The following is a 25,737-nucleotide window of genomic DNA, read 5'->3' on the forward strand; positions in this document are numbered from 1 at the left end:
AGGAGATGGAACAACCCAGGGCTGCATGCTAGGCAAGTGCTCTCTGGAAGCTACATACCCTGCCATCCCACGGCCTTTTGAAGTCTGACTATAACGTTTATTAGTGTGAATTTTTTTGACTTTATCCTCTATGGGTTTTACTACTTTTGCTTCTCGTATCTGTAGGCTCAAGTATTTAGCCAATTATGGGAAGTTTTCAACCATTAATTCTTTAGAGCCCTGTCCTCTACATTTTATCTTTCTGATGACATAAATGTTGGGTCTTAAAAAAAAAAGTTCCACAGATCACTGAGAATATGTGAAATTTTTAGTCTATGTTCTGTTTCTTATCCTGATTAATTTCTATCAAACTGTCATTCTGTTCGTTTGTTCTTTCCTCTTATTTCCTCCAGTTTGACACTAACCCTGTCCATTATTTTTTGTTTCTTTTGTTATTTGTTTGTTTTGGTTTAATTTCTGTTGTTATAATTTTTAGTTTTAAAATTTCCAAAATTAAGGATTTTAGTTTTAAAATTTCCAAAATTTTAGGATGACTTCTTTAAAATCTTTGTCAAATAATTTTAACATGCCTATCAAGTTAGTATTGGCATACAGTGACTGCTTTTTAAAAAATGCACTAGTGTACTCCAGGAAGGTTTACCAAGAGTAAACCTCGGCTAATGAGGACAGGAGTTACTGAATGAATCCGTCTTTTTCCCTCAGCTGGGTTCCACATAGGCTCTCGGATATCCCCACTCGCCTCTAGTAGTAACCTGATGATTACTATTGTCTTATTATTTTTCCTTCTTTGTCTCACTTTCCCAGCTCCTTGACATGCTTCCAGTGATCACCTCTCAAACACTATGACACAAAATCCATGTCTTGGATCATTTTCCTCCCCTGCCCCTTCTCTTCCTTCTTCTTCTTGGTGGGATAGGTAGGAAGTAAAACAGATGAAGGCAAATGATGACAACCCTCCCTGTCTTCTTTTTAAGATACACACTTTAAATATATGCAACCAGGACAGGAAACATAATATTTAGATAGATATTGATCTATATAGTATATTCCCCTACACATACATTTCTAACTTATAATACCTTGCTCACTTTTCATTCAAGTCACGTTATCTATAACAAACTACTTAACTTTGAGAGGGGTTCTGTTTTCAACATCCAGCAAAACAGAATTACATGCATTTCTTATTCTCTATTAAAATAAACATGATGCATTGGCAACACAACTTTAATGATGCTTCCTCTCAAAAGCCATCAGGTTGAATCACTAGAAACTCAATCTAACCTCTGTTTTGATCTGCTACTTTTAAAGCAGGTCATTTTTTCTTCCCTCCTTAAGCTCTGGATCTCATGAGACTTTAGTCAAACTCATCAAAATTCTGAACTGACCACAGAGAGATGATCACGCTCCAGGAGTGGGAATTTGAGAGCAGCGTAAGAAGCTGCATGAAATGGAACTAAGTGCTTCTCTGAGTTGGTGCTGATTGTGTTGCTGCTATTCGATGCTCCAGGAAGTGAAATTCCTCTTGATTAAAAGGGGAAAAAAATAGCATTGTTTTTACCAGTGCTTATTCAACATAGGTAATTTTGACAAGGACATATTTGATTAACTCTGGGTTATAAAGTGAAAATGACAAATTTTATTTATTAGCCTCAATTGGTGGTAAGATACATAGTGAATACAGTTTGGTGTTCATGCAGAGCAACTACAGGAAGGAACTACACAATTTAAGGATATTCTCAAGATTCTAGTTATATCATAAACCCAAAAGAAGTGATAGATGCAGAGTTAAGAAAATAAAATTAGAGGTATGTATCTCCATCTCCAAACATAGGTGGGTAATAAGTATACTGAAGTTATTTTATCATGACTCACATTAAGTTTTTCAATCCTCTTTCTGCCAGGGTAACAAGAAATGGGGATATAGCATTTAGTTTCCAGGAGTAATTTCCACCAAGAGGTAAGAGAGAAAGAAAGAAATGAGAAAGATGATGAAGGTTATGAGGATGGTCTAGAAGGTCCAGAAACGTTATCCTAGGCAAAATTGACAGAAGAATGGATTAAGTGGATGCCTGAAAGACCACCTCAGGGCAGAGAGGCTGCTCAGGTGAGGATCTCCTAACCATCCCATCCCTGGACAGTGGAAACAGCACCAGTCCTGACTCCCAGGTCTGAATCTATGTGTGAGTCAGTACCACAAGTCACCTTTCTTTACCTTGACCCTCATATTATCATGGCTGGAACTTGAGTTTTATGGAATTTGCTTCACAGATATGAAACTTGATGTCATGAATTTATCATTTGACCACACCCTGATTGCATCACCAGCCTGGTGTGGCTTAGAGTTCTCTCTCTAATTCCTTTTAAAGAATCATTGAATGTAAAATATTAGAAAGAGGCACTAGCTGTTTTGTGATTTTTAATTTCTCCTCTCTATCTTTTTCTTAATTTTGTTGTTGAGATCTTTATCCACCAAAAATCCTACCCAGAACTCCAATCTGTTAAAGAGGTTAAGCTTCTTTCTGTGAAGGGAGGATAGCATTGTGGTGTCCAGGAAATACAGATTAACCATAAATCAGGAGACCCCCATTCCTGTTTGGCGCAGCCCCTACCACACCTCCCAGTGGTGGGCACTTTATAAATGCTTCCACACTTAGTCTCTTGACTTTATTTTCCTGTCAGTCCTGAAAGAGATACACAATGGCAATGCTAAATTTTATCTGAAGGTTAATATCACCTTTTGAGCTGGGCATGGTGGTGCACACCTGTAATCCCAGCTATCTGAGAGGCAGAGATAGGAGAATTGAAAGTTGGAGGCCATCCTGGGCAACGTAGTGAGACCCTGTCTCAAACTATAAAATAGAAATGGCTGTAGTGGTCGCTCAGTGCATCCCTGGGTTCAATCACCAAAATCAACACTTCTCACCCCCATCCCAAAAAAAGAAAAAGAAAAGGAAGAAGAAATCACCTTCTATATTCTAAAGCAAAACAAGCTTTTCTGCAAAAAAAAACCTTTTCCATAAAACTTAGATAATACTAACCCAGATGCAGCCTCCAAACTCCCCTTTCTTTTGCCTCATAAATGATTGAACTGCTGAACTGCTTTTCTCCACTGATCAGCTTGTTAATCAAATTTTAATTAAGCCTTTCTCCTTCCTCCAGGCACCTGGACTTTGGCCCACCCTCTGCCTGACCCAGCAGACACAGCCTCTTCTGAAGGCCCCTGCTGGAAAATAGTCTGGTCTGAGAGCAAAACACTCTCTGGCTCTTCATCTCATCTCCCTTTCATCCCATTGTACCACACAGAGTCTTTTCTAGCCTTATTTATTTCACTATAAAGAAAGCCCTCAATCAACATGGATCTTGTTTATATTGATTGCATTTCCTTTGTATATGTACCCAGAAATGGGATAGCTGGATCATATGGTGGATCTCTTTAGTTTTCTGGAGAACCTCCATGTTGTTCTGAGTTCATATTCCCAACAACAGTATAGAAAGTTCTTTTTTTTTTTTTCACATCTTCACCAGCATTTGTTTTATATATATCCCCAAAGTGTATGTGTGTGTATATGTGTGTGTGTACACATATATATGAATATTTTTCATCCATAAAGAGGAATGTAATCCTGTTATCTGCAGTGAAATGGATGGAACTGGAGGATATTACCTTTCGTCAAATAAGCCATACCCAGGAAGATGAGCACCTCGTGTTCTATCCTCATGTGTGTAAGCTTAACAAAAACTGGTCTGAATGTAGAATGAAGGTTAATAAGTTGGAAGAGTATGGTTGGGAGAGTGGATAAAGAGAGACTGGATTTTATCAGTGCATGTTATGTGACTGTATGGAAATATCACATTGAACCCCATTAATATGTACAATAATACATGTGAATCAAAAATTTAAAAAAAAGAAAGAAAATACTTCTTTCCTAATCTTTAACTGTTTGCAGACCTCTTGGTCACAGTGTTTTCTCTGTTGCAATCCCCTGCAATAACCCTGTAAGTGAAATCTCTCCTTTCTAAGTCTGTTTTTGTCCTTTATTTGACAGCAGGTATCTTTGTTTAATTTTTTTAATTGACACATAATAATTTTACAAATTTATGGGGTATGGTCTCTAATTATCACCAGCAGCATCACCTGAGAACTTGTTAGAAATGCAGATCCTCAGGTCGCTCTTGGTCCTCCTGAATCAGAAACTCTCAGGGATGGGGTCAGATTTCTAAGGTTTAGCAAACCCTCTAAGGGATTCTCAGCCTGAGTCACTCAACAAGGTACAGGATGAGCTTTCAGGTGAGGCCTGAAAATGAACAATCCGGAACAGCCCTGAGGGATGAAGAGGACTCTGCCTTCCAGGATCCTTCCTCCTCTGGTGGCTGTGCTGGGAAGGCAACTAATCCCCACCCCCTCGACTGCTCTGCCTTTCCAGGTGTTGTTAATAAGTGTTTTCTTGGCAGTTCCTGTATTCAAAGAAAGAAATCAAAATGTATTGAGCGCCCATGAATGTGCCAGACACTTGGGCTTGGCATTTCTGATGAGTTATTTATGTGATTTTTCATAAAAACCAGAAAGATGAAAAACTTATCCTGTGTTTCATATAGAGGGATGTTTGAATTTTGTTGGGGAACCTAAAAATTTTGTTGAAAACCTGAAAGACATTAAGACTAAAAGTATTTCTAATGAGGGAATTTCGTGCCCTTTATGGGGGTAGGAGAGAGATTTTTATTGATGATGAGTGTTGTTCTGGTAAAGACCAGAACCTCTGAAGGGCAGTTGAAATACCTTCCTATCATATAACTCAGCATATCTACTTTGGGTTACGTTTTCAGAGAAATTTTCTCCCAATCCTTAGGAAGAAATAATGATCCTGTAGCCTTGTCTGTGGTGTGGTCAGGGAGGGGTTAGAGATGTTCTGGATGCCCCCCTACTGCGGAATGGATAACAATATGACAAACACCAAAACATTTGTTTTCCAAAACAAAAACAAATTACGTTTGTAATTTGTAGTCCTAAAATTGCCACCGTGGATAAACTTGTTTTATAAAAGCAAATGCAAACAAATGGATGGACACCAAACTAGTAGGATATGGGCCTATGAGGTAGGGGAGGGAAATGAGATTGGAGAAGTGGGACAAAAAGGGATTTAATAAAACAGGAAAAGAGCTTTGCACCATCAGTAAAGAGGGTATGTCCTGAATGGAGTCATATTAACAAAGTCCTCTCACCTGAGGTAAGAAAAATAAAGGGAAGGGAGGACAAGATACAAATATAGCTCATTCATCATTCACTTTATAATAATTGAGAAAACAAGAAGAGAATAAGGTAATGGATTGACCTCATGTGGAACATGGCACCATGATTCCGAGTGTAGGATTATTTCTGAATCCCATTGCATAATGGAGTCATCTGGGAACTATTGAGAAACACAGATCCCAGGACCCCTCTGTACAAGACATTTGGGTTGAGTAAATCTAGGGGAAGGCTTAGGAACTTGTATTTTCCAAAGGTTCCTGATAAGACTGAAATAAGTTGGGCTTGTAAACCATCCTCTCCTGTGTTCAAATCTATCTGTAAAGTGTCCATGAAGGGAAAGAGTACAACATTTAGGCCAGTCTGTTGAGAATATTTTTCTATCAAGAAGCAAGTTTTCTTGGGAGAAAATTTTACCAAAACGGTAGAGATTATTGGGAGCAGGGGAGGGTCCTTTTATCTCAAGGACAGTGCAATCCAACTGCCAGGACATCCTGCTCTTCCTCCTCTTTGATTCTGCAGTGGGACAAGTTACTCAGTACTGACCAATCATGTCTACTTCTTCCTTTATTTACTCATTAGCTAGTTTCTTATGGGGCAATCATGGGAAGGATACTGCACTATGTACCAAGACAGATTTATAGAAAATGAGTTATGAAACTGTCCCTCCAAGCCATCCCAGGGCTGTGTGGGTGTTGGTTGATATGCTACAACAAGGACGGAGAACTGGAGGATGTAGGGGATAGACACACTTTACTCGGGGTTGACAAAATACCCTCAAGACACTCTCAGGTGGCATTTTTATGCAATCTAAATTTTCACATTTTTGCTCAGTACTTTGTCTGCTAAGCCCATATAACAGTTTTGTAAGTGACATATGGAATGGTTCCAGTGGAAGATTATGAGATTATTATGGGTATTTTGACATTGATGGTGACTCTGAAATTTCCACTGTGGAGAAGTTATCAGCTTTTGATTTGAAGTGGAAAGGGGTTTTCATGAATCGTGGTGGATGTCTATCAGATTGTCTGGTGGAGTTGCTCTTCCTTCTCTTGTCACAGCTAATGAGAGGCAGCCAATTTGTATAACGTACCCCTGTCCTTCTGGTTTCTGTTGAATGGTCTCAGGATGGCCATTTGACCCAGGCAGAGCCAGTTAGAATCCTTCTCTGAGAATTTTAAAATTTGATACCAAGATAGTTAAGAGTATTGATCTACTTTCTGAAGACAGGTACTATGCTAGGTCAGGTATTATCTTTGGCTCTGAGGCATGGAATAGAGCGATATTATGTCTTCCCTCACAGTGAGCAGTTACTATCTGGTGGGAGTGGGGAGACAATTGATAGACATGTAAACCAATAACTCTATAAATATAAAACACACAACCCCAGAATGGGTCAACAATCATGGATAAATAAAATTATTATAGCAACAATCATAGGAAACATAATAGTGAACATCTGTTGGACACTTGTGTATAAAGTGACATGCTGATGGCCTCACCTATATTAACTCATTTAATATGACTGCTCAAGGAAGTGAGACCTATGATTAATCTCATTTTGGAGAAAGCTCTCCTTTGCAGTGAGAAGCAATGGTGAGAACTGTAAAGAAATGCAGAGATGAGACTTGGAGTTGTTGGTTCCAGATTTTCCTAAAGCCCAGCTGTATGGGGGCTCTTACAGTCAGGTAGGAATGTTGTTCAGCTTTTTCTTCATTTTCTGAGTTAGGAAATTTTCCTCTATCCTCACATTTTAACTTTCTGTTACTTGCAACTCAAAATTGCCAAGACAGTTTGGAAACTTATCAAGATTTATCAAGTGGCCTGTGTGTGACTGGCAAGCATGGGTGAAATGACAAAGATTGAACTGATACTGACAAAGCTCCAGCTCTCAAGGGGCAGCTCACAGTTCAGGAAAAACTCTGAGAAAAGAGAGGTAGAGGCCAGAAGTGGAAGCCCAGCCATGTAACTTTACTCTCTTCATTATGCCTTTCCTTGAGACAGGCACCTCAAGCCCAGCACACCCCCTTTTTGTGCACCCTTGATCGCCCGCCCCATAAGCTCTATGACTACGCATAGTCCTGGAGAGCAGAGTCCCATCTGTCCTGATGTACTGATACATGCTACATCTCTTGCTCCTGGCATTCACCTTGAACATGATTCCAAATTGAAAAACAAACAAACAAAATTCCTGTAGAATATATCTGAGGGCTGATTGTGACTGTTATCTTTCAACTTTGTTTTAAGAGCTTAAATTGATCTCTTTTCATTTAAGAGAAACCACTGTCTGCTAGATAGGTGTGGAGTGAAGAAGGTGATAATGGATAACTCTGGTTACTAATCACTGCTTTCCCCTTTCTCTGAAAGTCTACCTAAAACAGCCCAGTGGGTCTTCGTAGGGGAATGGAAGTACAAATGGTCTGTGGAGTGGAACAATGTGGCCTATGGTGGGATTTGGACCTTGTGGTCAGACCCCTGATGAGTCAATTACTGGCTCTATGACCTTGGAGGAGTCACTCAACTATCTCAAGCATCATGGTTTTTCACCTAGAAATGTAATATGGATGATTCCCACATAGCACTGTTTCAAGAATTAAATGAAGAAGTACACAAAAAATGCTTAAATGGTACGTGATACACCAACGCACTTAATATATGATCGTCATCACCATCACAGTGCAAAAGTGAAATACATAAATATGTAGGTTCTTATTTACAATAAAATTAAATATCAAAAATAATGTATGAGAGTAGAACAAGCAGAGCAGGAAAGGGAGGAGAAGAGGGAAAAGGAAGTTACTGGGGAATGAGATGGATCAAACTATGTTGTGTGCATTATACAATATGCATAATGAATCCCACTATTATATATAATTTTAATGCACCAATAAAAAAGACTTAAAAAGCAGGTATGAAAAAAATCAAAAACAAGTTGCAACACATACATAAACAGTATGATCTAATGTATGTAAAATTTAAAATGCAGATATGATATGCTGCTTATTCATGTTCAAAGCCAGTCTCAGTAAGTTTGCAAGGCCCTAAGCAGTGAGACCCTTCACTAAATAATTTTTTTTTTTACAAAAAAGGGCTGGGAATATGGCTCAGTAGCTAAGTGCTCCTGGGTTTCATCCTTGATACCATTAAAAAAATCCATATGCAGCACAATGACACTAAACCCTTATCTCTCACCATGCACAAAACTCAACTCAAAATGGATCAAGGACCTAGGAATTAGAACAGAGACCCTGCACCTAATAGAGGAAAAAGTAGACCCAAATCTTCATCATGTCAGATTAGGCCCTGACTTCCTTAACAAGACTCCTAAAGCACAAGAAATAAAATCAAGAATTAATAAATGGGATCCATTTAAACTCAAAAGCTTCTTCTCAGAAAACAAAACAATGAGGTGAAGAGAACAAATTTTTTGCCACATGCTCATCAGAGCAATAATCTCCAGGATATATAAATAACTCAAAAAACAAACAACCCAATCAACAAATGGGCCAAATTGCTAAACAGATACTTCTCAGAAGAAGATATACAATTGGTCAACAAATATATGAAAAAAATGTTCAAAATCTCTAGTAATTAGAGAAATGCAAATAAAATTACTCTAAGATTTTATCTCATGCCAGTCAGAATGGCAGTTATCAAGAATACAAACAGCAGTAAATATTGGTGAAGATGTGGTGGAAAAGGCACACTCAATGGTGGGACTGAAAATTGGTGCAAACACTTTGGAAAGCAGTATGGAGATTCCTTAGAAACTTGGAATGGCAATATCATTTGACCTAGCTATCCCGCTACTTGGTTTATACCCAAAAGACTTTAGCTAAATGTGGAACCAACCTAGATGCCCTTCAACAGATGAATGGATAAAGAAACTGTGGTATATATACACAATGGAATATTACTCAGCATTAAAAGAGAATAAAATTATGGCATTTGCAGGTAAATGGATGGAGTTGGAGAATACCATGCTAAGTAAAGTAAGCCAATCCCAAAAAACCAAAGGCCAAATGTTCTTTTCAATAAGTGGATGCTGATCCATAATGGGGGGGGGAATGGGGAAAATGGAGGAACTTTGGGCAAAGTAGAGGGAGAGAGAGAGAGGAGGGTACAGGGGCAGGAAAGATGGTAGAATGAGATGGACATCATTACCCTAGGTACATGTATGATTGCACATATGGTGTGACACTACATTGTGTACAAACAGAGACATGAAAGGTTGTGCTGCAATTGTGTACAATGAATCAAAATGCAGTCTGCTATCATGTATAACTAATTAAAATCAATTAATTAATTAAAAAGAAAAAAAGGGCTGGGAATGTGACTCAGTGGCTAAGTGTCCCTGGGTTTCATCCCTGATACTGAAAAAAAAAACCCTATGTTATATAAACACATAACAAAATTATATGATATATTGATTATACACATATAAATATATAACATACACATAATATAGAAGGAAATATGATAAGTTGCTTGTGCATATACACATAAGTATATACACTTGTACTTTTATATGTGTATGCAGTATGTAGATGTCAAAAAGCATGAAAACATGTACAGAAAATATACATACTATTTTCCAGATAATATTTACTTTTGATAGTGATGGTGAGAATGGGCCTGTGTGTGTTCTTGTGTGTGAGAGACGTGTGTTCACAGAGCAGGGTTGGTCTGCATGCTCAAAATGTTTCATAATTTAGTATGTTGGAAAATGCATTCTAATAACTTCCATCCGATCACTAGAATTCTGCCTTCTTCATTTGTATTCCACTTGGCTATTTCTATTTTAATATGCAAAAGAAGTTATGTTGTGATAACCATCTAACTATGAATTTTTTAATGAGGATTCTTGGCCCAGAATATTTCCAAACGGGTTGTGTGGTTGGAGAGTTGGCAGCAGGGTGGGAGAAGGGTCATGAGACTGGAGACTGGTTTTATGGATTTATGTTGTACATTTGTACATGATCTGGAGAAAGAGAGAGACTTAGAGCAAGACATCACAGACAGGTTGTTTAATCTTTTTCAGTCCATTTCCTTAGTTGTGAAATAGGAATAATAAATCGTATTTTACTGGGTTGCTGTAAATAAAAACATGGCACTTGGTGAGCGTATGAAATACCCAGCATTATGACACCCAATTTATATTTAAAGCATCTATGAGACAGACATCGGAGAAGAAAGAAATATCAATCACTTGCCAAACTGAAAGATGATGTCTGCAGGCATCAGAGCAGCAGCCAATGAAATCTCGCTCCTCCAAATCAATAGGTGCATTCAAAACATCAAACAAATCCTGGTGTGATTCTGAAACCGAGTAATTCTTTCCCCACCCTGCAATTTGTTACAGCTTGGTGCATATGGACAGGGAAGAGGAACTGTGAGCTCATCCCTCCCAGGGGAAGGGAAAGTAAAGGCAAGTGAGTGACTAGGTCAGACTTGGGGAAGGGATGAGTAGCTCAGCAAAGCAAAGGGAAGGAGAGGTTCATGGCAGGCAGGGTTGCCAACGAAGGAGGAAGGAACTGCAGAAGGACAGTTTGTGAGCCACTCCCAAAGGGGCAAAGACAGAAGCAAGGCTGAATTGAGGCCATCTGATGTCCAGGATGATGTAGCTTGGTAATGAAGTATGGTAAAGATAAATAGGACCTGTGTGGTAGCCTGATCCTAGAGAGAACATGAAGTCTCCTAATCAAGTTGGTGACTTCAAGGTGGACTGCACAGAGTGTTCTTTGTGTAGAAAAATGTAATCAGTCTATCCATCAGGGAACTAATGCAGCTGGAGACCTAATACTCAGTTAAGGGATAGTGTGCACCCTGCAATTAGAAAAGTCAAAGCTCATTGATATTGCCAATCCTGTCAACAATCAGTTCTGCATTCTCTGACTCTTGTCCTCTATGGCTATAAATGTTAAAATAATAATAATAATAAAGAATTGTAAGGATATATGGTGCCATTCTGGCTCATCCTGTACCATTTCAAGAGGCATTTTGGTTACTGATGCCTTTAGTCATAGTGGACGACAAAGGGAACATTTGTAGAATGTCAATCAGGAGGCAATTTAATATCATGTCAAAAGCATGGCTTACACGTCAGACATACTGAGGCACATTAGTTCATTCATTCAGCAATTTTATATGGACCCAGCATTTACTTCTATTGGAGGAAGATAAAAAATTAGGAAATGAATGACAAGATCTAAGGGTGTGGCAAGTGTTGTGAAGGAATTAAAAAGAGGTGATAGGATTCATAGTGACTGGAAATAGTGTGGACTTTCAAAGTGGGCGGTCACCTGAGTGTAAAATAGCCCACTGAGGGGATGAGTACCTCATGTAGACAGGATGGCAAGAGCCAAGGCCTCTGCTAGAGGGCAGGGTGTGACCAGTACAGAAAGTGCAGGATGAGGGGACAGGGGATTTATGAGTATCAGTGACATGAGATATTGTCACAGAGATGATTTTAAATATTACTTTTATTAGCTGCATGACCTTTACCAAGTTTCTTTACTTGCTTAAGATTCTATTAAGTAATCTTAAAATGATGATGTTAATACCCACTCTATTGTTAGGATTAGAAATGTTAACTAAAATGTAAAGGACTTAGTAAAATAGGGGACATTAGTAGGTGTTCAAGAATGAAAGTTTTATTATTAACACTAATATTTAGTCAAATAATTCCATCAAGTTTCCTAACAGGGTTAGATTCATATTTGGGAATTTGCTCATGGCTGAGAAGTTAGGAAATTTTATTTTGGGAGAATTGAAAAAGCCACTCTAGGATTCTAACGTGAAAAAGTTTCCTCATGACAAGCACTTTGAGTGTTTAATTGTGGGGTGACTGTATAAGTTAATATCAGGGGCTAAGAAAGGCTGCTGAGACCTAGAATACATGGATGAATCCAGTTTGTACCATCCTCAAATTATTTTAACAAGAAACCCTATCAACCATTGTAGATTGATGTGAGTCAAATGATGTGACTCCTCTGCCTTAAATCCTTCAGAGTGGATTCTCATCTCAAAATAAACCCTGATGTCCTATCATGGTTCTCAGATCCCTATGTGATGTAGACTCCTTTACCTCTCCAATCCCATTTCCCTCCATGGCACCCCTCCCCAGCTTCTTCAACCATTGTTCTCCTTAATATTTCTCAAACACATCAAGGACTATTGCATCTCAGGACTTTTGCACTTGCTGTTTTTTTCTGCCTATGAAGACCCTTCCCCATTATCAGCATGGCTCCCTCCCATTGATCAATCATGGACTGAATATTACTACGCAGGTAGGTCTTTTCTAAACTCCCTATAAAATGCCACCTCTTCTCTTCCCACTCTGCCTTAGTTTTCCTCAGGGTACAAATTACTGCATGAAATGTTATTTTATAACTTAGCTGTTTGTTATTTCCTTCCATTGAAAAATTCCCTCCATAGGATAGGACCTGGGTTTTGTTTACTATTGATGCTCAAACTCCCAGAATACATCTGGGTGCCTGATCAGTATCTGTTCAGTGAGTGGATAGTAGTTCTCATTGCTGAAGTTGTTCCCTAAGGTCAATTAGAAACTTTGTCATTTCCTTAGATGTCACTCAATAAATCTCATCGTTCATTCACTAAGCTCTTGAGCATCTAATGTGTTCACACAGGTCTGGGCACTTGCTGGCTTAAGTTTAACAGTGATGAGAGTGGAGGCTTCAGAGAGAGAAGGTATGAAGACTAGTCCAATCTACCAAGATGGGTTAATTGTATCAACAACGAAATCACCTGAGAAATAGGTGAATACATTCTACTGTGCTAAGTTAAAACAATGCTAGGTAAAGTCTAATTTCTCGACAATAACAATCCTCCTCCAATCTCAAACCATTTTAACCTTCCCCAAAGAAACCAATTTTCCCAAAGCATTAACTCCTGTTAAATCTTCTATTGACCCAAATATATAAAATGTATATGCAGAATTTGAGCGTTACTTTAGATACTTGTTATCATATGTATTATTCTACAACTTGATTTTATTTTATATGAGGTTATATCCAGAAAAACCATAACTATTGAGTTTTCAAATTATTTACTAGTCATGTCTTTTGTCACAAAAAATTTTTATGTAGTCACAGGTGTTAATATTCTTGCATATTTTTTTTCTATATAAGAGGACATATTAATCCTTAGGATTATAGACATCTCCTCTATGTTATTCCACTAACTTTAACTTTATACTACTAAGTGTATCATCTTTTTTCAGCTTACATCTTTGATCTACTTGGGATTTATTATGGTGAATGATGTAAAGAATCAAATTTTATTTTTTCAAGAAGATATTCCATCATCAAAATGTTTCAGAAATCCCTAATACCACTGTTATTTATATGCTAAAGTATAAGCTACTCATGAATCTATTCTTGAGTCACTGTTTATCTCTGTTTACAGAGTGTGGCTTTAGTGTATTTTTTTCTATTGTTTGGTGAAGGAAAATCTTCATCTTTCCAAAATATTTTTTAAATTTGTCTATTTTTTCTATACTCTAATACACTAAATTTTTGAAGAATGCTTGTCAAATTAAAAAAATCAGGGAACTGAATGTCCTCTCTCACCCCACTCTCATACTTGCCAAAGATTCGTACTATTTTATTCACCCACAAAACACATATTTTTTAGCTATCTTTACTATATTGCATTGGTTTGGTTTTGTATCATAATTTTCTGCTTTTATCTTTGCTATTTTCTACCTCTATCCTTTCTTCTTCTTTTTCTACTTTCTAGTGTAGATGATGAAATCATATTCTATAACAAAAATCAATAAACTAAGATATCTTAGTGTTCTGCTGAATAAATTACATGACCAATTTTAAATATCTTAGATTGTATCTGTTTATGAAAGAAAAGTATGATCTGGTGTTAGTTTAGCTATCAGCACAATTCTAAGACTTAATTATTTTCCATTAATACTTTAAAGAGATGAATCTGTCATTGCCTTATATTCAGGATGTCTGTCTGAACGTGGACCAGCTTTAATGTCTTGATTATAATCAGTAGAAAGTGATACTGTTTAATTTTTGAGGCTAGGTCACAAAAAACAATGCAGCCTAAGCCTACATCCATTATCTCTTGGGATGGCTTGCTCTTGGAACATGTCTGCCATGTTATGAGGAAGCTCAGGGCATAGACAGATCACATCTGGTTACTCTGGTTGATAGCGCCAAACTGAGGTCCCAGCCAACAGCCAGCACCAAGAACCAAAAATGTTAGGAAGCCTTTGAGACGGTATTAGTCCAACCACCATCTGGCAAAAACATGAGGGAACCTACGTGAAAACCACCTAGTTACCCCAGAAATCATGGGTTGGATCATTGGGCTCTGCCATTAACTAGCTGTATGACTTTGGGTAAATTATATGACTTATCTGTAAAATGGTGCTAATAATGCCTACACTAGAGGGTTGTTTTGAAAATTAAGAAAACAACTCTTGAATGTAAATACTATTCATTTCAGTTTATCTGAGAATATGTACCAGGAAAGATCAAGTAAATCGTTCAAAGTCAGTCTAAAATATAACAAGAAGCATAATGTGAGTTTGAACTCAAATTTGATTCTAACTCCTGTTCTCTTTACCATTATTCAATTTTAATGCTAAAAACAATCACCATAGCAACCCATTAACCTATCTAATCTCATACAAGGACCTAGAGAATCAGTACCACCCTTTTGCAGGTCTTGTTTAATTTAAGTCAGACTTGGCAACAAGCTAAAGTTATGATGCCATTTAAAGCAAAAGAGGGGAAAAAATGTACCACTGGTTTTGAATACCTGAGCCCACAGCAGGTTAAGCAGACGCCTCACTGTGACTGTGTGAGAGAGAACAGCTAGTTCTTGTTGGCCTCACTTTCTCATAATGCTGTTTTTGGAAAATGATTTTTACTAAAATAGCAGGCCATGTATGAAGCTTGTTCAAATGCCAGAGTTGCTCTTGGAACAAAAATACAGTTATATTGCATATTTTCATAGAGATACCAAGGAGAAAGGAGCTGAGTAACAGAGAAGGGAGTGTGAGGAGGGTGAGTAGAGTCTTAAGGCGAACGTATTTTCATATTATCAAAGTTCCCATGTAAATTTTCTTTGCACTGATGGATCATATACTTCACGATGGGTTGAAATGATTTCACACAGCAAAATTGATCAATAACAATAGCAAAACATATTGGACATGTCCCTACAGGCAATCATGTTACAAATCCAAAAGGTAGTGCCATGGTTCTACTTTTGACACATAAGGTAATATTGAGAAAGGGAAGTTTACTTCAAAGTCTATCCTTTAACAATGGTTTGCTGCTGATACATTGATTTTCCTAATCATCATTATCATTATAACTATATATCATGAGTTAATATTTGTTGAGTACTTAGTGCACTTACTAATAATATATTTACTATCTACTAGACAATGTTCTAAATACTTTTCATGTATTACGTCCTTTAATCCTCAGAAAAATAACTTTTTTTGTGTGTGTGTGTGGTACTGAGGATCAAACCTAAGTCTCTTTACCACTGAACTATATCTCTGATCCTTTTTATTTTGAGACAGGGTCTTACTAATTTGCCCAGGCTGGCCTCAAACTTGTGATCCTCCTGCCTCAGCCTCTCCAGCTACTGCAATTACAGTCATGCATCATGATGCCCAGTTCATGCAAATACTTTTAAAATACACATTATACAGTGGAAGAAATTAAAGCATAGAAGTAAATATAGTTGCTAGGTTAGGAAATTCAGGATGTACAGGGAGACAAAGCCAAGGTTCCTAATTGCTTTGATATTTATTCTTATTGGTTTTTATCAATATTAGTTGCAGATAATATTTGTTGATATGTGTGCTAGGCTTGAGTGAAGCACTTCATCTTGACCAAGGCAGAAGGACAGAAGACAGTGAAAAGGGAATGATTTTCTCAACATGTGAACCAATGTTATTTAGTTCCCACCCCTTTCCTTCATTATTCCTTAGTGAATTCTTTGGGTTCCACATGCTACAACATTGAAACTAATGGTTCCTAGAAAGATAGAAGTAGGAAGGATTCTGAGACTTTTCTTCCATCCCCCTGATTTAACAGATGAAATCTAGATGTCTATAGAATCATAAAACCTGTGTTCTCTGTCCTCTGCTCTCAGGAATGTGATTATTCAAAATAATTTTTATATACTAGCAGCTTTGCTTCTGACTCATTGTATGATCCTGGCCACAGTATCTAATCTCAGTGGGTCTAGTTTTCTTATCCATCTGATGAGCTGGTTGGTCTGTGATCTCCCAGACCCCTTGCAGGCATATTCTGGGTGGGATATATGCAGTGTGGCCCAAGCACCCATAGGTTTATGTTATTTCATCCCAACATGAGGAGATAAAGCATTTATTTGCACAAAGATTCAATTTTTCTGTGAGTCCAGTAAGTTTGTATGTCCTAATCAGTGTGTCTCAAAATGTGGAAAATACTGGGAATCCTGCTTATAAAGAGAAAAGAGCAGGAAATTAAATCCCATTAGATCAAGCACTTCTTTAGTTCTTCTGCCTTCTTCCAGGTGAAGGTCTCACTTTGTAGGTGATGTCTCATCATTACTCTATCACCTCTGAGCCTCTCTTTTTCATTTAATAACAAGCCTTTCTACACAACCTATCTGGCCAAAGTTGAATAACATCATTTGGTGTTTTCCTTTTCTTTGTTTTTCGTTTGCTTCTATTTGTGTCAACTGAATATGATGTCTTTCTATTCGGGAATGCTATAAGGATCATTTTAACGTTAACTAATTTGAATGCAAAGGTTGATATACAGAAAAATGATGAATAAATATTAGTAGAGATATATTTATTATGTATGCATTATTATTTATTGTTGTGGAACAAACTACTCCAAAGGAATGGCTCAAATCTGCCCTCTGTGTTTAGATTACTCTTCCATGGGTGGACAGTTTTGACTGGTCTTATTTGGGTGTTTTTTTTATGGTCTTAGCTGTTTCTGTTACATATTGATAGTTCAAGTCTGTGGATTCCTTCTTAGAAGAGTGCTTTTAGAGTCACAAAATGAAACTGAATTTCAAAGGAAACCGATTGTTTTGAAACCCAAGTATCAAATCATAAAAGTTTATAGTATTGCAATACACTGATTCCTTCATTAACACACTAAGTAATGAAATCTAATAACAGGTCAATTAACTACTGTAATCCTGAATAGTGGTGAATGTAAACAGTGTTTCAAGATCTCCGGGATAACTGTTACATAATCCAAAAACATCTATTATCATTAGTGCCAAAATTATAGATTCTAATAAGATAACTCATTTTTTTTTGCCTAAATTCATAATAGAAATAAAGGTTAAATTGCATTCAGAAGATAGAGAAATTTTTTTAATTTAAGTTTGTATGTCTCTACATAATGAAAAAATCTAGGTTAAGATCACATTCCTTGAATTCTCTTTTCTTGGAGAAAAGTCAAAATTGAATGTAAAGATTCTGGGGGACATAGTGATCCATCTTGCTGAATCTTTGTTCTTTCAAGTTCTTGTTGGCTCTTATTACTTGTTTTTTTTTTTTTTCATGGAGTATGTGATTTTTCAATAGTGTTCAGTGTTACAAATTGTTCCTTCCACTCAGGTCTTACTTACTTTGGCATCTTGCAATCAGAAGGCTGTCTTTGATTCTTCTCCTTTTTCCTCAGCACCCATGAGGACCTTCTTTGATGTTCCCTATTTCCTAGATATCCAAAGGATTCTCTGATACTTAAAATACTGTTATGCCATTTTGACATATTTGCTTATTCTCTGTAATCAGTGGTCTGAGGATGAGTGTTGTTTGGTGGAAGGAATGAAGAGTGCAGAGTACATGTTATGTTAAGCAAGTATTGATAGGTATAGAAGCAGGTTGTTCCCAGGGGAGAAGCATTTCTCATATGACATGGAGTCTCAGGGAGATCTCAGTTCTTCTGGAATGATGAAAATGGTTTCTATAGGTGCTTTGGAAACGTGGGCGGGACTGAGGAACGGGATAGCTGATGCAAACCTGAGAAAACAGCTGTTTCCTCCCATTCCACTGCCTTCCTGGGGAAAGCATTGCCTCTTTCCTTTTTGATCTGATTTCTAAGCATCATGAAGGAAGTCACACAAAGATTCAGAAAGTGAACACAAACTGAAATAGCTGTCCATTTTGTCTGAATTAGAGAGTCTTTATCTAGCCAGCCAGTGACTGCTCCCTACAGGACCCATAACTGTTTCTGCAAGGAACAGCCTCGAGCCTGGGAATTTCAAGGTATTTAAGGCAAACCCCTGCAAAACTCAAAAACTGTATCCAGGTTGCCATAGCTGCAAGCAAGCAAGGAGGGGCATGAGTACAGAAGCTGAATTGAGCCATTAGCCAAACAATGCAATGGGTACATTGGTATTTCTCACAGGACTTTCCATAATCATAAGCAGAAAGAAAGAGAGTCCAAATGACCCTAGTTGAGTACAAGTTAAAGAATGGTTACTAACATCTAGACAATCTCTGAGAGGGTACATTGCCCAAGAAAAATGGAAATCAAAGACAGAACAATTTTACATTGTATAAGAATTGCCATTTTGTACTGCCAAACATGCTATATTAAGCAAGTATTGATAGGTACAGAAGCAGATTGTTCCCAGGGGAGAAGCATTTCTCATATGACATGGAGTCTCAGGGTAAAAATGGAGTCTGTTTGTTCGTTGCCCATATAGCCTGGCCCATAACAGCTGATCCCTTATTTTCGAGGACTTCAAGTAAGGATTTATCATACTTTGCTATATAGGATTGATTAAGTTTAGAGATAATTTGTGCCAGAACATCTGACTACAATAGTGTAAGTCCTTATAGTACAATATTGTAGTACAATATTATAAGTGTTTATATTACACAAATTATTTCCATGAAGCAGAGTTTGGTAGTGAAAATCTGAGATTAAGAAAAGCAAAAATGCGAGGTACAGTGGAGCAAGTTTATAATCCCAGTGGTTGGGGAGGCTGAGGCAGGAGGATCGTGAGTTCAAACCCAGATTTAGCAACTTAGTGAGGCCCTAAGTAACTCAGCGAGACCCTGTCTCTAAGTAAAATATGAAAAGAGCTGGAGATGTGGCTTAGTGGTTAAGTGACCCTGGATTCAATCTCTAGTACCAAAAAAAGAAAGAAAAGCAAAAGCAGCCATTTCGGTTATGCATAGCTGACTGCAATTTTTAAAAATCTATTTATTAGATCTGTAAACAGAACTATCTGCAGAAGAAAGAATGATGTTGCAATTGTGATGACATATAGCCAAGCAAATCAGCCAAGAACACTGTGATTTGAGGAAAAGTTGAGAATGCAGAGGTTCCAATGGCTCTCGGGGATTAAAAAAAAAAAAAAATGGAACTAGCATTTGTCTCCAAGAACAAGTAAATGAGAGATGGTACTAAGTTAATGTCAAAATTAAGTATTTATTTGTACCCCGTTGACTATATTTTCCTACTGTATCATCAAGTACCCATGATTCAAAATATTATTTATTTTCCTTGTTCATTTTTAGATTACATAAGCAAAAAATGTTTGTTGTTAAAAACACAAAGAATATAAGTAAAAAGGAAAAATTCTTTCCCTTTCTATCAGCATGATCCCTGATGGTAATAGCCTTTAACAGTTTAGTCTTTAACTTCACCTTTTAGATTTTTAAATATGCAGATCTACATAATTGTGTGTATATACGTAATTAAAATAGGTTCATTATAAACATATTGTTCTTTAATTTTCTTATTTCACTTTAAATAATTGTTTTCCATTTCTTCATGTATACATTAGTATAAACTTCCATTATTTTATTTTTTAATTTACTTTTTGGAACTGCACTGTTTTCCTTGTATGACTACCCCATCATTTATTTAATATTCATCTAATGCCTGGTTTTTCAGGTTGTGTCCCACCCAACAATTATTAACTAATTGAGAGTTTGTTATCCTCTAGGGATTCTGAGGAGGAATATAAGCTATTTAAGGAGCAGTCTGTTCTCTCAAATAGTTTGAGGCTGAAGATGTGAGTCAGATACATTGTGTAACAAATAACCTTCACATTGCAACAGAAAATACTGTGAATTCCCAATGCCATAGAATCTAATAGAAAAAGGAATCAAAATAGCCTAAAAAAGAAAGACATTGTACAAGAGTGTTTTCTCAAAAGAAAAATCCAACATATTGAAATAGAATGGTTAAAGGGCAATTATTCATAGCATAAAGATTTTGTTCTTACAAAGTGTTTGATTTGTTAAGATCCCTTCTGGTACTTAAATCCTGATTTTTGTATCAACAGTTATTTGATGTAACCTAGGACACTTGTCAAGTGGAAAAAAAAGAAGCTTAAATATTAGGGACTTCTGAAGGTTGGTGCTGTATCTCCATCTCCTGAAATACTGAAGTGAAAAAAACATAATTCAGTGTATTTAACAAAGAGTTTTCCGCCTCACTTTGGATTAAATAGGCTCACTCGTCTCCAACTCTTGAGTACTTACTTGTTCCTCCCTGTCTTTCACTTTCTGGAGATTAACTTGATGCAGGTTCACTGCCATGGCCACAGTGTACATGGTGCAGGAATTAACTGGCAGTGCCTTATCTCAAGCCCATGAGTTTCTTGCCTTTGATACAGAGTGACTTCTCCATTGCCCCTGAGGCTTAAGGCACACTGGAACCTGTTTGGTATCACATGGGCTCCCAGTATGGTGCAGGGGATCAGTGCCTGATAGAGTAGATCTCCTATCAGTGTGAACAAAAGAGAGTATATAAATTCTCCTTCTTCTTCCTTCACCTTCCCTGCTAGCGGACTGTCTGTTGATGCAGTATACTTATGGTCTCCCAGAAGATAGTCTCAAAAGATGATACAACTGGTTGGTCTTAGTAGGAAGTGGTGGCTGTCTCTGTAGTGCATCATCTCTCTTTTGCTCTGTGTCTTCTCTGCTCTGCTCCTTTTCCATCACTTCTGCTTCTCTGAAATTGTACTTTCTAAAAACGTGTTGCACATAAGCTGTGGTCTGTAGAAGTCACACTAAGACAACGGAGGTTGCACAAAGAGGAGTAAAGCAGATGTTCTGTACTTTGCTTATTACCTAGTTTACAGCTACCATTTAAGGCCACCTACTAAGTGCCCCACAATTTTGTCAAGTCCTTTCATTGAATAACCACCTCCCTATGAAGGGGTTATTGATATGGACTGGATTTTTCATTTTACAAGAAAGAAAACTTCAGATGCACTGATATATTTTTATAATTCTGAAGACTTCAATTTTCTTCTGAGATAAAACATTTATGTATGTGTCTTGCAGCTTTCAGGATTAAGTATGGCTGGTGATTTTAGATAAACATCGAAGACATGGTAGGAAATCCTCTAGAAAGATTTTTTTTTTTCTATTTAGGGCATATCAATTTTAAAGATTTAGGTGTTTGTACAAAATCCAACAGAATCCTGTCATCAGGCCTTCAGTGTGAGGTAGACAGGTCCAGAATTTGGGTCACGCTAAGCAGAGAGCAGAAAACTAATTGTAGAGGCTGGTTATAGCCAGACAGGATACAGGCAAGGTGAGGCAGCTGGCATCAATCAGGAGATATAATAGAAAAGAATCCCAGACAGATAGATACTATAAATTATGAATACAGACACGAATGTTTGTTTGCTTGTGTAGAGATAATCAAGAACCTTGTATAGTTTCTTGGGGGAAAATTGTTTCAAGCCCAAGGAACAAAAGGGGGATTTGGGTTGGGTGCAACAGAACATGCCAATAATTCCAGTGGCTCAGAAAGTTGAAGCAGGAGGATTGCAAGTTTGAGGTAAGTCTGGGAAAACTAGGGAGAACCTGTTTCAAGATAAAAATTAAAAAGAGCTGGAGATGTAGCTCAGTGGTGAAGTATGCCTGGATTTAATCCCCAGAACCACAGTAGAGGTGTGGGGGCACATTTATTTGGTTTTATTCCTACCTAATTAAGCATATCTACCAACCATAATCCTCTCTTGTTGAGCTGATTTGGCAATGAAGGCTAAACTTGTTAATAGAGGCTAAACCTGGATTACCACTTTAGACCAAATTCAACATTTAAAGTACCTGCATCATTTTAAAATACTTTCTATTTTGCCCATGTGGATGTTATATCATCAGGGATCCTGGAACTTGGAGCCTTCTGTGGCTCTGGGAAGAATACTTGCACACATGAGAGTGAATCCAAGTAGTTTATATAAGAGGTGAACCCAAGAAGTATTGGTAAGAGAGTAAGGAAGTGAGTCAGGGAAGAGAACAAAGCTAATAAAGGGGGTGAATTGAGACTATTACTGCTGCTACTCCTCTGGGAGACTGTGGAACCTGTTTTAGAGATATCCAACCAAGAGACAAAGCATCTGGGGTATTTATCTACTGACTCTTGTCAGATATTTATTGAAAATTGCTCCTAGGCCTTAGCTCTCTGGTATTCCTAGCTCACCCTCTACAAGGGCTAAATAAACTCTTAGGGCTACAGAAAGCCCTGATGCAGACAGACTTAGGCATTCTTTTTTTTTTTAACACAATAATTGCTCCATCTTTTAATTCGAAGATTAACAATTCATTAACTTTACTTCTTTGCTCAAGTTAGCCATGATATCATGTTATTATTAAAAATAACATAGATCATTTACTTCTTATTTATCTATCTATTTATTTATTTAGTTTTGCATTACAATTCTTAATACACCATTATACAATAATTTATCATATCTCTGATGACATGTAAGGTATGTTGACACCAAATTCACATCTTCATACATGTATTTTGTATAATGATGAGGGTCTCCTTTCACCATCCATGCTATTCCCTTTCTCCCTCCCTCAGACTCAGGTACTATATCCAGGAATGATGATTGTGAAGGATGGGTCACCAATAGCATTTGCTACCCTGGGTTATGATGCCTGTTAACTTTCTTTATCTCCAGGTGTGTTGATACATACCTAATCCCAGTTACGCTCAAACAAACACAGTTTACAGATATTTATCTTACTACTTACTCAGTGGTTAATGGATATGTTGGGAAAAATATGGAAAAGGCATGCAACCTAAGACACTGTGGTGTTCAGGCACAAATGCCTGAAAATGGTAAGAGGTAGCCAAGGATACCTGAGTAATGGGCTGTGACTGGTTCCAATCATGGACCCTTCCACTCCTCTAATTCTAGTTTCTCTTCTTCAAACATGGTATCAACTCTTACCTGAAAATGTTGGGATTTATTCTTTGACTGGGACTAGTATTTTTTTTGAATTGTTTTCTAAAAGTGTCACAAGTATAGAAAAAAATTGGCTGTTTGTTTTTTGTTGTTGTTGTTGTTGTTGTTGTGTCTATTTTTTGTTGTTGCATGTCGAATGAATTCCATTACTAACAAAATTTAGGATTCAACCTTGTCATTCAGATCTGCACCTCAATTACAGGGCTAGGTGACAGGATTTAATTTTCCTTTAAAGGAATTATTTTTCTACTTTTAATTAATTATTACAAAACATGATATAAAATTTAATGTTTAAAGGCTTTTTATCCTGTGATAGTTTGTGTAGATACAGGGTAATTTAACATAATTCACATGCTTTTATAAGAATATCTTCCTCTCAAGATATTATCAAATACAATAATTTTCTTAATGTTGTCTCATGAAAAAGTTCAAATATACAGAAGTTTGAAAAAGAGGTACAACAGAGCACATATAAACTTACCACTTGAATTCAACAATTGTTTTTACTTTTGAAATTTTTCTTCCTATGTTCAATATTTTTTGATTCACTGACATCATAAAAGCTTATCTCTAAAAATTCTATCATGTATCTCCTAAAATCACAATCATTTTACAATATTACCTAATAACTAGATGATAATGACATTTCTCCATTGTTATTCAAAATACTTTCACAGCAATCTCTTGAAAGAGACCATCACAGTTATAATCTATAGCAGTTTTCTCACACAGTTTTCTTTCCAATAGCATTTGCTTCTTCAAGAGATCAGGTCAACTTTCTTGTCATATGAACCCCATTCTATAGTTCTCTGTTTCCTCAAATTGTTTAATTTTCTCCTTTATCCTTTATATTTTGTATGGGATGGGAATGAGATCCAAATGCTGGATTTAATTAATCCTTTGGAACACTGTTGGAAGTAATCCTTCACAGATGATGCTGCCCATCTCATTTTGCATTACACCAGGAGGCACATAAATCCAGGTGGCCCCACTGTTTGTGATGATTGTTATTTAGTTAAGGTAATGACTTGTGGATTTCTCTATCATAGAAGTACATATTCTCCTGTAACTGGCAGTCTAAGGAGTGATATTTAGGCATTTGCTCAAATACAGGTTTTAAAAAATTATTTATCATAAATTTATTATCTTACATTTTCTATGGGTCAAGGGTCCAGGTATGGGTTGGTTGGGTGCTCTGCTCCCGGCTCTCAACAAGGGTTAGCTAAGGTTGTGATCTCATCTGATCCTCTCAGGGTCCTCTTCCAAGCTCACCAACTTAAGGTAGAATTTATTTCCTTTTGATTATAGTACTGAGGCCTTCATTTTCCTTCTGGCTATTGACGGGAGGTCATGCTCAGCTCCTATAGATTGTCCTCAAGTCCATGCCATGTGTCCCCTTCCATGGGAAGTTGATAATACATATGCCTCTAGAAGACCAAGAGAACCTCTGCTGGTTTAATGTCAAATATAGTTTTGACTTACATTTCTAAAACTAAAGCTTCATAAAAATATTAAAGTATATAATTTTTGATTTCTACAATCTACCATTAATTGCCCATGTAGCATTCATCTCTTTGTTTCTTTATAACTAATGTGTTTAACTAGACTAAATTCAGCAAACTATAGCCCCTGGGTCAAATTAGGTTCACTTCCTATTCTTGTAAACAAAGTTTTATTGGGTGGGACACAGCCACTCTCACTCATTTGCATACCATCTCTGCCTGTTTTTGTACTCCATTGGCAAAGTTGGATATTGTAACAGACCATATAGCCTACAAAGTAAGAAATATTTATTCTCTGGTTCTTTATAGAAATTTATCAGCCTCTGAATGAATGGCCTCTTAGATCTCTCTGAGCATTAACATTGTATTTTGCGTCTTTCTGTTAGAATATCTAGCACCAAATCTGGCAGACAAGTAACTGGATTTTGTCCTTATATCAGTTTCTTAGGGAAATAAATGGCATACAATAGGCTAAAGATAATGAAGTGAACAATTTGATAGGTTTGACATGCACATATATCTATGACCCCACCACTGAAATCAAGATATTGAACATATTTGTCACCCACAAAAGTTTTCTTATATCACTTGCTAATTCCTTTCCCTGTTCCTAGACAACCACAAATCTTTTTACTGTCACAATAAATTAGTTTATATTTCCTAAAATTGTGTATAAAAGAACCATATAATACATACTCTTCTTTTGTTTGACTTCTTTCATTAAGATTAATTATTTTGAAATAT

General features: G+C 37.0%; 1 pseudogene; it reads right to left on the reverse strand.

Moving 5' to 3' along the window:
• LOC124089177 (zinc finger BED domain-containing protein 4-like) overlaps positions 1 to 20,834 on the reverse strand; it is a 65,735-nt pseudogene extending 44,901 nt beyond the window's left edge.
• Positions 20,835 to 25,737: the final 4,903 nt, after the last annotated feature.

Source organism: Marmota monax, unplaced genomic scaffold (assembly GCF_021218885.2).
Source record: "Marmota monax isolate L192 unplaced genomic scaffold, Marmota_monax_Labrador192_F-V1.1 WCK01_AAM20220418_F8-fsc00005, whole genome shotgun sequence".
Taxonomy (NCBI): Eukaryota; Metazoa; Chordata; class Mammalia; order Rodentia; family Sciuridae; genus Marmota; species Marmota monax.